Source organism: Triticum dicoccoides, chromosome 6B, assembly GCF_002162155.2.
Source record: "Triticum dicoccoides isolate Atlit2015 ecotype Zavitan chromosome 6B, WEW_v2.0, whole genome shotgun sequence".
NCBI lineage: Eukaryota > Viridiplantae > Streptophyta > Magnoliopsida > Poales > Poaceae > Triticum > Triticum dicoccoides.
The window spans coordinates 78,982,841-78,995,507 of record NC_041391.1 but is presented as its reverse complement, the minus strand read 5'-3'; positions in this window follow the sequence as shown (position 1 = coordinate 78,995,507).

Genomic DNA, 12,667 nt, shown 5'->3' with positions numbered 1-12,667 from the left:
AGCTTGCTTGCTAGCTGGTTGTACGTGCGTGTATCTTCCGAAGGTTTTTAAGGGTTCAGATCCATCAATTGATATCTAGAGCCTTGACGATCTACGATCTACGATGACAGACAGCGACAAGGAGTCACTCAAGTCCGACAACGGTGGTTTCAAGGCGAACAAGAACGGCGACAAGGTGAAGAAAGGCAGCAAGTCAGCGACCAGTGGTGGCGGAACAGGCGGCGTCAACATGCATGCGCATCGCAACATCCTCATCCAGTACCCGATGCTCACCGACGCCAACTACGGCGTGTGGGCAGTCAAGATGAAGATTATTCTCCGAACCCTTCGAGTGTGGGAGGCCATTACGGACGACGACGTCGATGAGGAGTGCGACGAAGGTGCCATGGCCGCCATAGCCCAGTCGGTGCCAGATTCCGTGCTGATGACATTGGCGGAGTTCGAGACAGCAAGAGAGGCGTGGAACGCACTCAAAGAGATGAGGATCGGAGAAGATCACGTCACGAAGGCTCGGGCACAAGTGTTAAAGCGCCAATTTCACAAGTTACAGATGGAGGAAACTGAATCGGTGAACGACTATGCCATGCATCTGACTACTTTGGTGCGAGAAATCCGCGCACTTGGTGCAAAGCTCGACGAGACCGAGATTGTGGAGAAGTTTCTCAGTTCGGTGATTGATAAATTCATGTACATCATCGGCACGCTCGAGCAGCTTTACGACATCGACGACATGACCATAACGGAGGCGATCGGACGTTTGCGGACATGGGAAGAGAATGCTCATGGCTGTCGGAAAGGCAAAGGAGAAGGTGGTGACCAACTCATGTACTCGCGCGCAGATTGGGAGTCCCCAAGTAGCAAAGGAAGACGCAACGTTGGCGAAGGCTCAAACAACGCGAAGAGCGGCGGACAAACCGGAAAAGGCAAAGGAAAAGGCAAGCCACAAGGTCGTGGTAAGGCGGACCGATCTAAAGAGCGGAATCCACGGAACTTGGATATGTCCGAGGTCAAGTGCTATAACTGCAACGAGATGGGTCAGTTTGCGAAGGATTGTCCGGAGCCTAACAAGAGGGAGATCAAGGCAAATTTGGCGAAGCAGGAAGACGAGCGTCCAGGTCTTCTGATGGCCAAAGTTTGTGATCTCGTCCAAACGGTAGCTGTGAAACCAAACCGGAAGGTGCTACTTCACGAGAAAAAGGTAACACCAAAGTTATCCGGGAGCGAGAATGTGTCGTGGTATCTCGACACGAGTGCCAGTAACCACATGACGGGGTGCAAGGAGAAGTTCCTCGAGCTAGAATATGATGTTCAAGGCTCGGTCAAGTGCGGTGATGGTTCAAATGTGGAGATTTGCGGGCAAGGTTCTATCCTCTTCGAGGGTCTCACAGGAGAATATCGCATACTCACCGGAGTGTACTACATCCCACGGCTTCGCAACAACATCATCTCTGTCAGAAACTTGATGAGAATGGATGCAAGGTGGATATTGAGAACGGAGTGATGACGATCTTCGACAACCTCCGAAACGTGCTAGCACGTGTGAATCTCACGTGGAACAGGCTCTATATCCACAACCTTGATCAATCTCAACCGGAGTGTTGGCTCGCCAAGAGTGATGATGATTCGTGGTTATGGCATGCTAGATTTGGACATGTTAACATCTATGCCTTGAAGAAGATGTCGAAGATGGAGATGGTATCCGGGATGCCGTTTATCGACCATGTTGATCGAGTATGTGACGGGTGCCTGGTTGGAAAACAGCACCGCAGGCTGTTCCCTGCTCAGTCTACCTATCATGCAAGTGATGCACTCGAGCTGCTCCATGGTGATCTATGTGGCCCTATCACCCCAGCAACTCACGGAGGAAAGAAGTACTTCTTCCTTGTGGTAGATGACTACTCGAGATACATGTGGGCCATTCTCCTACGATCTAAAGATGAGGCATTTGAAGCGTTCAAGAAGCTAAAGGCTACAACGGAGATGGAACAGAAGCTGAAGGTTCGCGCTCTATGGATGATCACGGTGGAGAGTTTACGTCAAACGAGTTCGACGACTACTTCGAGAAGATTGGCATAAAGAGGTTCCTCATGACACCTTATACGCCGCAGCAGAATGGGGTTGTTGAAAGGCGCAATCGAACCGTCATTGACATGGCGAGAAGTTTACTCAAGAGCAAGAACTTGCCGGGGAATTTTTGGGGAGAAGCTGTCTCGACGGCGGTCTATCTTCTCAACCAGGCTCCAACGAGGGCAGTGATCGGCAAGACTCCATATGAAGCAATTTATAGACGGAAGCCAAATGTGTCTCATCTACGAACGTTTGGGTGTGTGGCACATGTGAAGACGGTGGAGCCGCATCTCTCAAAGCTTGCCGATCGTAGCATCAAGATGGTGTTCATCGGATACGAGAGGAGTTCCGGCACCAAGGCATACCGCTTCTACGATCCACAAACCAAGCGTCTACGAATTTCACGCGACGTCGTGTTTGAAGAAAACCAAGCGTGGAATTGGAGCGCAACAGCCAACGATGCTCCAAACGGTAATATATTCACGGTTGAATTTCCAACTGATGATGATGCAGGGGAGGACATCCAGGTGGTTGGCAAGACACCCAACCAAGGTGACCGCAACGGCAGTGATCACCATGGTGCCGACACCGACAACGACGCGCATGGGTCGCAAGGTGATAGCGACAACGACGCGCAAGACACAGGTAGAGATCTCGGCAATGACATCGACAACGAGGCGCATAGTGATGATGACAATCAAGATGATGGTCACGATCACGCCGACTACGCCAACAACGAGGATGCCAACGATCTGGCATCTACCACGCCCGAGACTCAACGGTCTTCCTCAAGTGCATCGACACTGACACAATTTGTGTCACCTCCTTCGCAAGCCATGACGAATTCTTCCGGTCCTCGTCGCTACAAGCCCCTCAAGAAAGTCTACAAGTACGCAAAGCCAGTTACACTCGAGTACTCCGATTTGTGTTTACTCGGAGTTGAGGAGCCGGCGAACTTCGTAGAGGCAAGCAAAAGTTCAAGTTGGATGCACGCCATGGATGAGGAGATGAAGGCGATCGAGAGCAATGGCACGTGGACTTTGGTAACCCGACCTCCGAACCAAAAGGCCATAGGTTTGAAGTGGGTTTACAAGTTGAAGAAGGACACGAAGGGCGCCATTGTGAAGCACAAGGCAAGACTCGTCGCAAAGGGCTACGTACAACGTCAAGGATTTGATTATGAGGAGGTGTTTGCACCGGTTGCTCGAATCGAGACGGTGAGAGGGCTCCTAGCTTTGGCAGCACAAGAGGATTGGAAGGTTCATCATATGGATGGGTGTGAAATCCGCGTTTCTCAACGGCGACCTCAAAGAAGAAGTGTACGTGGAACAACCCCTCGGCTACGAGAAGAAAGGCGAAGAAGGGAAAGTTTACAAGCTCAAGAAGGCACTTTACGGGTTGAAGCAAGCGCCAAGAGCTTGGAACGCAAAGTTAGACCGAAGTTTGATCTCGCTCGGGTTCAAGAGATGTCCCCTCGAGCATGCGGTCTATACAAAGAACTCCAAAGGCTCAAACCTGCTAGTTGGAGTTTATGTCGACAATCTGATTATCACCGGAGACAGCGCACAAGAAATTGAACGTTTCAAGGTACAGATGAAGAAGAAGTTTAGCATGAGCGATCTGGGATTACTCAGTTATTACTTGACATCAAAGTGAAGCAAAGCTCCGGAGAGATTTCCCTATGTCAATCGGCTTACGCGGTCAAGTTATTGGACAAGTGTGGCATGACAGATTGCTACGAGACACATGCTCCAATGGACCAACGACACAAGTTGAGCAAGCATAGCTCAAATCCGCCGGTGGACACCACAATGTATCGAAGCGTTGTGGGCAGCCTAAGATATTTGGTGCATACCCGACCTGACTTGGCTTATTCAGTCGGGATCGTGAGTCGTTTCATGGAGAATCCGACAACCGAACACATGAGCGCGGTCAAGCAAATCCTGTGCTATGTGAAGGCACTATTAATCTTGGCTGCATGTACCGAAAGGGAAAGGAAGGATTGATCCTTTGTGGATACTCAGATAGCGACATGGCAGGTGATGTGGATGACCGGAAAAGCACAACGGGCATGATATTCTATCTTGGACCAAATCCTATCAGCTGGAATTCTCATAAGCAGAAGGTGGTTGCGCTGTCTTCATGCGAGGCAGAATACATAGCAGCAAGCACGGAGGCTTGTCAAGCAGTATGGCTGAGAAGACTCCTAGCTGATCTTGCAAAGCGGGAGGTGCAGAAGGTGTCATTGAAGATCGACAACCAAGCTGCAATCTCATTGTGCAAGAATCTGGTTCATCACGAGAGGAGCAAGCACATAGATACCCGGTTCCACCATATCCGGGAGTGCATTGAGGAAGGGACGATCGAAGTTCAGCACGTGAACACGAAGGACCAGCTTGCCGACATTCTCACGAAGTCCCTCGGTCGACAGAAGTTCATCGAGATGAGGAAGAAAGTCGGAGTGCAAGCAATGAAGACAAAGCAACCAGATTAAGGAGGTGAATGTAAGAATTAATCTAGTTGTAGTATTAGGTATAGTCACGTACTCCCTCCATTCTTAAATATAGGGTGTATAGTTTTTGGCACGGAAATTAAAGAACACACATGGAGGGAAAATTTCACAAGCTTTGGGCGACATTACACATGACTAATTGACATGAGAAAATAGAGAAGTTTGTGTGATATAAGGAAATGTAAACAAATCCCTTAAAAAATTATCCAAACGAGTGGTACAGCGCAATACACCTTATATTTTAGATTTTTTTTTCAAAAATCTATACACCTTATATCAAAGAACGGAGGGAGTATTAGTCTAGAGTCCTAGTACGAGTCATTTGTGTTTTTCACGTGAGAAAACCGGACGAGTGCTTGTACGAGTCCGGAGTCCGGGGTTGCGTCGTGTTGGTCGCCCGAGTCGGCGACGCGTTGGACGCGGCAACGCCTGTATCCCTCCTTTATATACTAGAAAAAATATACGAAAAGGTGCAAGTCGACGCACCATAAAAAGTAGTTTTCTCTGTCTACAGTTTCGATCGCAAGTATCGCCGGCTACACACGTACGCCAGAATCCATTGAGCTGCCTGCTAGCTTGCTTGCTAGCTGGTTGTACGTGTGTGTATCTCCCGAAGGTTTTTAAGGGTTCAAAACCAACAGGAAATACACCCCGCTCTCGCGACCGCATCCGCCCCCCGGGGGTGGCCGGCCGCGCCCCTCATCCCTCCTCCCTAGCGGCCTCCTCCATCCTCTCTCCTCCCGCCGTCGCCGCCACCGTTGCCAGCGTGCATCCCCGAGCTCGGCCTGGGCGGCGCCTGCCCGCTGCTTTTCCCCTCCCATGGCGACTCCTGTGCGGGGTGGAGCAGCCCTGGGCAGCGCACCCAGGCGGTGGCGGGTGGCTCGACACTGGCGTGGGTGGTCGGTGGCGTGACGGTGCGGCCGTTGGCGGCGCCCGCTCGGCCCAGATCTGGCCCCATTTGGGCCGAGGGCGGGGCAACGGCTCCTGTGTCTGCGGTGTAGCTTCATGGAGGCGGTGGTGGGGCGTCGGGAGCCTGGGTCATAGCTGCGCCGTCGTCGGCTTGCCATAGCTTGGTGGCGGAGACTTTGCGAGCTCGATCTGAGCCTGGTCGGGCCCAGGTGGCCTGGTGTACCTTGTGTTGTTGCGTCCGGCCGGCTACCGCGATGCCCTGGAGGCACTGGCCTCTCGCGCAACGGCGGTGGAGGTTGTTCCCTCCCAGTTGGCCGCGATGTTGCCGCCCCCGGTTCCGTGCGCTTTCATTTTCGGTCCTCTAGGCCTCGCGATGCTGACCATAGTGAGATGACATGGGCGGCGTCAAGACCATGGTCGTGAGCTGGGTGGAAGGCTCCATAGCGGTTGCGTAGTGGTGCTCTGGGGGTGGGAGAAATCCCTGTCGGCTCATCTGACTTCGACGCGTGACGCCTACGGGTGCTGCCATCCCCCCTTGGAGGGTGTCGGGTGACCCCATTCACTTCCTTCCTCCGCGTGCCAGGAGAAACCTTAGGACATGTTCGGGCAACGTCATCGTCGTCGCATTCCTTTCTGAAGGTGTTGCTTGGTACGCGGCGCTTCGGAGTGCTACGTATGTGGTGGGACGACTTCGAAGGGCGCAGCGGTGGTGGGTCATCCACATGTCGTCGAGCTGCCATCGTTGGCATTTTGTTGCTCTTTTGTTCTTTTTGTTTTACCTTTGGGTTTGATGTGTTGTTCGAGTGCGGCTAATCTGCACCCGGGCTCAGCTGCACCCATGCTTAGAAAAAAATTTCAAAACAAATACTAGAAAAATTCAAAAAATTCCAATTTTTCTTGTGGTGGTAGATAATTTGACGCGTGAGGTGCGCCCCAAAATTCAACTCATTTAAGCATCTGAGCAGCTCTCGGCAAAAAAGACAAAATCAGGGTCTGTAAAAATGTTTATTGTTCACGCACTGTTTTGACCCGATTTGTCTTTTTTGCCGAGAGCTACTCAGATGTCCAAATAAGTTGAATTTTGGGGCGCACCTCACGCGTCAAATTATCTACCACCACAAAAAAAATTGTAATTTTTTGAATTTTTCTAGTATTTGTTTTGAATTTTTTGCTGAGCGGGAGCAGATGAGCCCGGGCTCCAGGATGAATTATCCGTGTTGTTCACCCTTTTGCTATATCAGTATAGCGGGACGCAAAGCCTGTTTCGAGAGTGCTCCTATGATACGTGTCTTTAACATGTGTTTGCCTTTTTACCTATATAACTTTGAAGTTAGGGAAAACTCAAAACGGTGCTCAGGCTCATCTGCTCCCTCTCAGCAAAAAATTCAAAAAAAATACTAGAAAAATTCAAAAAATTCCAAACTTTTTTGTGGTGGTAGATAATTTGACACGTGAGGTGCGCCCCAGAATTCAACTCATTTGGACATCTGAGCAGCTCTCGGCAAAAAAGACAAATCGGGTCAAAACAGTACGTGAACAGTATACATTTTTACAGACCCTGATTTTGTCTTTTTTGTCGAGAGCTGCTCAGATGCTCAAATGAGTTTATTTTTGGGGCGCACCTCACGCGTCAAATTATCTACCACCACAAAAAAATTTGGAATTTTTTGAATTTTTCTAGTATTTTTTTTGAATTTTTTACTAAACGTGGGTGCAGATGAGCCCGGGTGCAGATTAGCCGCACCCGTTAGGGAAACCTCAAAACGGTGCCCAGGCAAAGTTTTTTTAAAACTGTGGTAATTGAAAACCACAGTATTCCCTAGGTGGGCAAGGAATTTTGCAGCAAAGTTTTTTGACCATAGTGTTTCCGCAATGGCGATCGGTGGAGGCCTCACCAACGCATAATATGCATGGCGTACACGAGACACGACGGCCGCATTTGTTTAAAAGGCTCGAGGAAAGAAAGTTGTGCTCAGAACTTATCTCGAGATGCCATTGATGTGTTAATTACTTCACAATTTTCTGTTCAGCAGCCCGTGCAACTGCTTTTTAATCTATTACTAGACCGCGTTGCGCCCCCTCCATTATTGCACAATGTAGTGTTAGCGATAGATGCCCGTGCAACTGGCATTACGTACTTTATGTTTTATAACAACAAATTCCACAAATTTAATTTCCAATATAAATTCAACTGATCGATCAAATAGTTTTCAACAGTTTATTTTCTGCTCAGTGCAATGATGCACACAGATCCATAATTCAGATAGTGCACCATTAAACTCCTATGAAACATTTGGGTAGAGAAATTGTCGATATCAAATCTGCACACGTCTATACAATCATCACCTGCAGATGCACAGTCAACCGTCAGTGAACTGTTTCAAGATGTATAGCTCTTGCCCTCAGTCGTGTAGTTTCTAAACCTGAATAAACAGGAGGAACAATTGAAAAGTAGTATATGCACGTCTTTCAAACATCTCTTCAATCTATGGGAATAAGACTGCTAGGTGTAGTGCCTCCTGTGCGATGGACCTGTTTCAAATTACCATATATTTATTTATTTTTATTCAAGGAAATATATATTTATAAAACTAAGAAGGGACATCAACTATTGTAAAAATGTCAGAATTATTGCTTTGATATGGTACATCACTTTGGCTGCTCGCATATTACACATGGAGTTGCAACATCTCAATCGTAAACAAAGAGCATGGCCTAATATATTCATATGCACTGCTATGCTTAATACAAGGATAAAAAATAGTAATCACACCAGAAGTAAGTAAATCAATTTTTTTGCTTTCAGCAACGTAGAGCAAAGTAGATAGAGAATATCATTCTTCAATGTTCCCTCTTTTCCCTGTATGCATTCGCTGGCGTGGATTCATGAAAAAGAACTTAGATGACAACATGATTTTTCCAATCCTAACTGAAACGTATAATATCAAGATGAGCAAACGTAAACGAACCTGTCTAACCGCCATTCGAGCCCCTTGAAACGATACCTGCCTTGAGCCCCTCCCAACAGAGACTCCCCAACTGAAACAGCCCCGACGTCCGCGCGTACCTCCGACCAGATCTGGAGCGTGGAGGATCTGGCGGCGATTCGCCCATGGACTCCAGAAAAATCCGGCTACGATGTTTTGGTAGGGTCCTCCGGCTACGATAGCTCTGGATGGCCTGGACACACCCGTCTAGGCCATGGAAAGATTTTTCCCACCCCTCGCGACAGAGAAGACAAGCAACTATTTGCCTCGGCCACCAGGGTTACGATCGGCAATGGGAAAACAACAAGTTTCTGGACATGCAACTGGCTAGGAGGCACACCACTCTGCACCTCCTTCCCCGAGTTGTTCAGGCACTCGAGAAGAAAAACCAGGACGGTGGTAGATGCACTTCAAAACGAGCAATGGATCAAAGACCTGCAGCATGGAAACTGGGAGCACATTATCACCGAGGTTGTTGCGTTGGCGAGGAAACTCCGAGTGCATGGTCAGGACCTAACAGAGCAGATACAAGACACAATCTCCTGGACAGGGAACAAAAAAGGAGTCTACTCCGCGGACTCAGTTTACAAGGCACCATTCAATGGCATCCCTTCGACGCAAGCGAAGAACGCGGTCTGGAAAGCTTGGGCCCCGAAAAAAATCAAAAACTTTTCCTGGCTGCTTCACTGAGACAAGCTCTGGTGCAATGATCGATTACAATGGCGTGGGTGGCCAAACCAGTATTTCTGCCCCTTCTGCAGAAGAAACTTGGAAACTTCAGTCCACATGTTCCGGAATTGCAATTTATCGAGGGCAGTGTGGACTGAGGCTGCAACATGGCAAGTGAAAGTGCGTTATATCGACTAGAGGGGGAGTGAATAGGCGATTTTTATGAATTCTTCACTGAGGAATTTGCTGGTGAGGAAATTCCTAAATGAAAAACTACTTGCAGCGGAATAAGTACTCAAAAGTAAACATAGCAGAACACACGCATAGTCATCATGGTGAAATGAAGACAAGCACAGAGTACAGAAAGCATAAGCACAGGATAACACAAGATGAAGACGGACAGACGAAGAAATTGAACTGAGGAAATTGAGAAAGTCTCCAGTCAAAGTCTTCAAACAGATATGAACAAGCACACAACAACAAAAATGAGGAAATGAAAGAGTTAAAGAAATAGAAGCAGTAAGCTCGGTGAAGACAATGATTTGGTAGACCAGTTCCAACTGCTGTCTCAGTTGTACATCTGGTTGGAGCGATTGAGTATTTAAACTCGAGGACACACAGTCCCGGACACACAGTCCTCACCGTATTCTCCTTGAGCTAAAGTCACACAAACCTCGCCCAATCACTCGTGGTAAGTCTTCAGGTGACTTCCGGACCTTCACAAACTCGGTCACTCGGCGATCCACAATTCCTCTTGGATGCTCTAGACCTTGATGCCTAACCATCTGGAAGAAGCACAATCTTCAAAGGAAACAAGCGTCGGATCCACGTAGGATCAATCTCTTCAGTGATGCTCAATCACTTTGGGGTTTTGTAGGTTTGGGTTTGGGTTTTCCTCACTTGATGATTTTCACTCAAAGTCTTCGGAGGATGGGATGCTCTCAATTGACAAGTGTCAGTTTCTCTCGGAGCAGCCAACCAACTAGTGGTTGTAGGGGGTGGCTATTTATAGCCTAGGGAGCAGCCCGACATGATAAAACATAAATGCCCTTGTCTGATATGACTGTTAGGTGGGTAGATATTTTGGGACAGTTGGCGCATAGCACAGCAACGGTCGGAATATTTGACTCTCAAATTCCTCAGGGCTATCATGTTCCTCACTATGTAGGCAATCCACACTGGCGAATTCCTAACTCCTCAGTCGGAACAAATTCCTCAGAGACCGGAAGAATTTCGTCTCTGTCACTGAAGAATATGACTGAACTGTGTGAGATTTCCAATGGCTTCACTCGAAGGGATTGATAGGTGTAGGATTTTGAGTTGAGCATCACATGGAAAATTTTCCTTCGTATTTCCTCGACCCCCTTTAACAGTACGGTGTTTCCTATGACACAAGAAAGAGAAAATGAAACTATGAAATACAGAGTCTTCACGCTTCATGTTCCTCGAATGATTGCCAAGTCTTCAAGGTCACACCAATTTCTTCACTTTCAAAATCTTCAGAAAGTCTTCAGTTGAAGCACTTCATTTTTAGGGGTCGACTTTCTCTGTAAATATCAAACTCCTTATAGACTTATAGACCTGTGTACACTCACAAACGCATTAGTCTCTTAACCTATAAGTCTTCAATACAGCAAAATCACTAAGGGGCACTAGATGCACTTACAATCTCTCCCTTTTTGGTGATTGATGACAATATAGGTTATGTTTCAACGGGGATAAACATATAAAGTGTAAATACTGATATTGAGGAATTTGATTGCAAGATGTAGAAGAACTCCCCCTGGAGATGTGCATAATGAGGAATTTGCTTTTGAAGCAATGCACACTTGAAGAGTATAATCATGGAGATCTCCTCCTATATCTTGTAACTCATACACGCATTTGACATATAATGTGAAGAATTTGAAATGCATGATGAAATATGGTGACTGATGTAATTCAGCATGCGTGCATTGACATTAATGAGGAATAAGCATGCAGAAGAACTCAGCAGAAGTATCAGGCCACCATAGAGTTTAAGATTACAACTCGATCCAGTAAAGTCATCAAAAGAACGAGAGTTGTAACTTAGAAAAAAATGCCCATATAAGATAGACCCGCTTGAAGACTAACTCAAATTTCTCCCCCTTTGTCATCGAATGACCAAAAGAGTTGAAAATGAGGACTAACGCCCCTGAAGAATATCATGAAGAGCGGCAGCGTCGTTGGGGTCATGAGTCGATGTAGGGCCTGCTGCAGTGTCGTCCAAGTCTTCATACTCATCTGTGTCGCGTGATGAAGAATATGAACTGGCGACCAAGGGAGGAACCTTGACCTTCTTGAGCTTCTTTGGTGGAGGAGCAGACCAGTCAAAGTCTTCTTTGAAGCCCATTTGCTTCAGATCTTCTTCACCATACAGATGTGACAGAATAGCCCATGTGCGATCAAAGACTTCATGGAGGTAGTAATCGTTTTTCTTCACTGCATTATGTGTATAGGTCATGTTGTGAAGAATAGAGCCAAACTGACGCTTAACCTATTTGTGGTTTCGATCCACCTTCTGGTGAAGACTTAGAAGCAGCTCACGGTCAATCATCACACGAGGAGCAGTAGCTTGAGGACTTGACTTGGGAGCATTGGCAGCAGAATCATGAGTGGCAGAGTCATCATTGGTGGAGTAAGATGCAGCTTTGCGGAACTGACCATCCAATGGACGAATGCCTTCATCGATAACAGCTGGTGCTTTGCCCTTTTCTTCAGCTGAAGAATATGTCCGTTTGAGGACTTCAATCGAGGGCAAGTAGCTGCCATGGTTGAGAGTGTCAACCTTGTAGTTGAGTGAAGACCTTGTTCTGAGGAATCTCATGATCCATGGAGCATAAGGCTTCAGCTCAAATGGTGAAAGTGCAACATTTGCGAGAGTCCTCATGAAGAAATCATGATAATTGATAGGGATGTCATGCATTATATTGAATAGCATATTCTTCATCATCCCAACAATTTTCTTCATCAGATGAGTCATGACCTTTGATGGGACTCATAGTCTTCGTCAGAATGCGATAGATGGTTCTTGGCACATACAACAATTCCTTCACGAGGAATTTGGTCCTTGGGGCTTGACTAGGCTTCAGGGGTTTCATGAGCATTTGCATGTAATGAGCAGTGAGTTCAGGCTCATCGTACAAACAATGAGCACCTTTAGGTGGAGGACTGAGTGGCAAGGCACGAAGCAATTCAGAGGCTGGTGCCTTGTGGTGAGTGTTTTCGGCCATCCAGTCCAACACCCAAGTGTTGATGTCATTAGCTTCACCAGTGATGTGCAGCGTTGCATAGAACTGAAGAATAAGCTCTTCATTCCAATCCACTATGTCAGTGCAGAAGTTGAGCAATCCTGCATCGTGAATCATACTGAGGACTGGTGTGAAACAAGGCATTGATTCCATGTCCATGTGAGGAATATGTTGGTGGTCGAAGACTTTGTCCTTGTTGAAGAGTACTGAAGAATAGAAGTTAGCCTGGCTGGCAGTCCAGAAACGCTTCC